At 40.2% G+C, this 3,267-nt stretch overlaps 1 protein-coding gene across 1 annotated transcript in view; it reads right to left on the minus strand.

Annotated features, from left to right (window-relative positions):
- The window catches only part of wars2 (tryptophanyl tRNA synthetase 2, mitochondrial), a gene marked incomplete at its 3' end in the record, with an annotated part of 32,730 nt that overhangs the window by 1,149 nt on the left and 28,314 nt on the right, over window positions 1-3,267 (minus strand).

The following is a 3,267-nucleotide window of genomic DNA, read 5'->3' on the forward strand; positions in this document are numbered from 1 at the left end:
ATGATATATATCATGATTTAAAACTTATAATAGAAAATAAATAAATCACATATTAATTGAGTGGAATGTATAAATATGTATAGGTAAAAAAAATTTAGACCTTAAAATCTCCTTTTTAAGGGACACTAAAGTCTCCCATAAAAATCTAAATTTAAGGGAGACCTACCTGGTTAAATCAAAGATATATATCACACACTCACACAATAACTTTAATGTAACAGATATCTGCATCCATTGGGTGTTGTGTTTAGAATTACTTGCTTCGTTTTAAGGTGCTAAAACAAATTGTATTTATTCCTTTCTACACACTTTGCAGATTACTTTTTCTGCACTCCACGTGTTTAATCTGTGCGAGCTCCGGCGGGGTGACAATCATCCCGTTTATGCCTTTTTTTTTTTGGAAAGACAGTCTGTCAGCCTTTCCCACAGCGCTTCCCCGCTGTACAAGGAGACAGTATTGCGCTATGACCATAGGAGAAACGAGGTCCAGACTCAGAGAGCTTTTCTGCGTCCCACCTGAGTACTGACTTCACCTGCACTGATAGTCGCCTCGCTGCGTCACCATGTGCCGCGGTGCGCGCTCCTCCCGCTGCAGGCAGTGTGGTCGTTTGGCAACCGACCGGAGGACGCGCCATCACGTAAACATGTAAACAGTTCGGCGTTCATTTGTGCACACCCGAACCAGGTCTGGATAAGTTGTTTTTTTACCCCTCTTCATTTGCGCTCTCAGCCACGCTGCTTCCTGCTTCCTCTGTTTTGACTCCAGCCGGTTACGTCATCAAAAAGAATTGCGTGGTTGGCCGGTAGACTACAGATCTCTATCATGGGACAAATCTATATCGTTTCTACCGTATATCGTTAATATCGCGCATTCCTAGTGAATAGTGATATATTTATATACATATTTTATAAACTACTGTGATTATTTTTGTGATTAAAATGATGATTTTATGTGCAGACTGGTCTGGGCGGCTATCACAAACGGTTACGCAGAGCAGGAGGTACATTTTAGTTAGATACAYGCCTGAAAACATTTACAACACATAAATATTTTTACAATTAGAACTCAGTTCTCTTGTGAAGGTTTCTGGTCACATGTTAGGGAGAACCTCCATTGATGTGACAGCTTGCCTCTAGGGAGTGGCCAGAACCTGAACAAAGTGTTGATAAGATGCTGAAACTTCCTGCCTGAGAGGATCCTTGACCGATTAAAAGGCTGAGGCTATTAGCCTAGCCGTTGGGTTGGTGGCAGTGGTGGGCACCAGCCCGCTAAAGCGCAAGTCTGCTATTTGTGGGCCTAAATATTTTGTTTGCGCTTTAGCGGTCTTACTAATTTTTATAATTCATAAGTGGATTTGCGCTTTCTAAAATTAAAATGCAGGACCGCTAATAACTAATTATCTACCAGTCATCATTATCTTGAACAGCAGAAGGTATGGCTGTCACGTGATCTAACCAATAGCACCCCTCCCAGATAAACACACTTATTGAGAAGGTATACATCCTCGCTGACTGTTGCTTTCGGCCACGGTTCTGATTTCCCACAATGCTTTGTGTCTGCTTACGTAGCAGGAAGTCAATAGCAAAAACAGTAAACGTTTGTAATCCATACTAAAATTTTGTATGGTTTTATTTTACTTAACAATCGGAGCTCCTTTTTAAAAAAAAAAAAGTTTAAACGCTAGAGCTCAATACTTGACGTAATTGGTCAAAGCAATCGGCCAATGGGGTTAGAGACTCAGAAATGGTTTAAAGATGTTATGCTGATGAAGACTGACATCTAGTGGTCAACCAGAGCAACTGCATGAAAAACTTTAAAATCTAAGCTCTTATTTTGAAGGGAAGACAGTTTCCTGAACTACGTGCTTTCATTTCCCGTCATAAATCAAATCTGTCATGTACCCAGAATACATTGCTTCAGTTTTTCAATAAACAGTTTTAAAATTACTTTATTGATGCTTCTTTAATGAAAAATCTACAACGAACAGAAGAAAAAAGCAAAGAAGTAGCTGAACTAGCAATGCTCAACAACTTTTTAAAGAATCGGCTGAACTAGCAATCCTCAACAACCTTTTAATTTTTACACCAGGAGCTAAAGGCCGGTTTCATGAAATCACGTGCCCAGCAATCGGTGCTTGTAGGTAAGATTAAGTTGTAAAAGGGTTCATACACTGCTAGTTGGCAGTGTTGTACATATGTTGTGCAAGAATTGTCAGCTAGTAAGTGTCAAATTGAACTTGCGCTTTAAAATTAGCTTCTGCTATTTTTTTATGGCATATGCGCTTTTGAAGTTGCAGACCTAAATATTTTCATAAGCACTTCAGAAATTGCRGAGCCAATTTTTGCATTAGCGCTGCCCACCACTGGTTAGTGGCTTCAGTTCTTACATTGACATTCAAGTCTTAATTCTGTATTTGTTGCCTTGTCCTTTACACATATTGAAGTAACTGAACACGCTATATTTTTCAAAGTACTACTGGTTAAAAGTTAACACCCTCATTTTTTCTTTTTTTTTTGTTTGAAATTTAAGCAGCTCAAGTCCAATTAACAGCGCGAAAGGGTACAATGGTAAGTATTGAACTGCCAGAGGTTTAAAATTATGTAAGGTTACCCAAAACTGAAAGTCAAGGTGCCTGAGTCCAGTTTCCATCAYCATCACAATGCACTCAAAAACTGGTTGGAACTCTGACAAGAAGAGGTCTGGCAGAGTCAGAGCCATAACAGCATCAGATGATAGGTTTCTGAGAGTTCACAGCATGTGGCCCACAGGCCCTTAGCTTCAAACACAGCTTAATGTGGTTGTAGAAGGTAAGTCTGTTTTAACTGTGAAGAGAAGACTTGGAGCTGCAGGTTGACAGGTTAACTCGCAGCGAAAACCATCTCAAAGACCTGAGAAGAAAAAGAGGCATGTCTGGACCATGAAACACCACCAGTGGACCAGTGAAGACTGGAAGAAGGTGTTGGTGTTGAATGACAAATTTGAAATCTGCAGTTCATCATACAGGACTTGTGTACAGTTTCTCAGTGTGACAACTGTTATTTACATGGTGTAAGAAGTGTGATGATATGGAGCTGTCCTGCTGGATCCAGGGTTGGGTCTGCCACTCCTCTTGCTGTCAGTTTCCACCAGTTTCTGAATGCGTTGTGATAGTGAAGGAAACTGTACTCGCAGACAGCTCAACTTTCGGTTTTGGGTAATCTTACATTTTTAAAAAAACTCTGGCAGTTCAGCACTTGCATTTGTACATTTCAAGCTGTTCATTGAAC

The sequence above is a fragment of the Austrofundulus limnaeus genome, unplaced genomic scaffold (assembly GCF_001266775.1).
Source record: "Austrofundulus limnaeus strain Quisiro unplaced genomic scaffold, Austrofundulus_limnaeus-1.0 Scaffold692, whole genome shotgun sequence".
Taxonomy (NCBI): domain Eukaryota; kingdom Metazoa; phylum Chordata; class Actinopteri; order Cyprinodontiformes; family Rivulidae; genus Austrofundulus; species Austrofundulus limnaeus.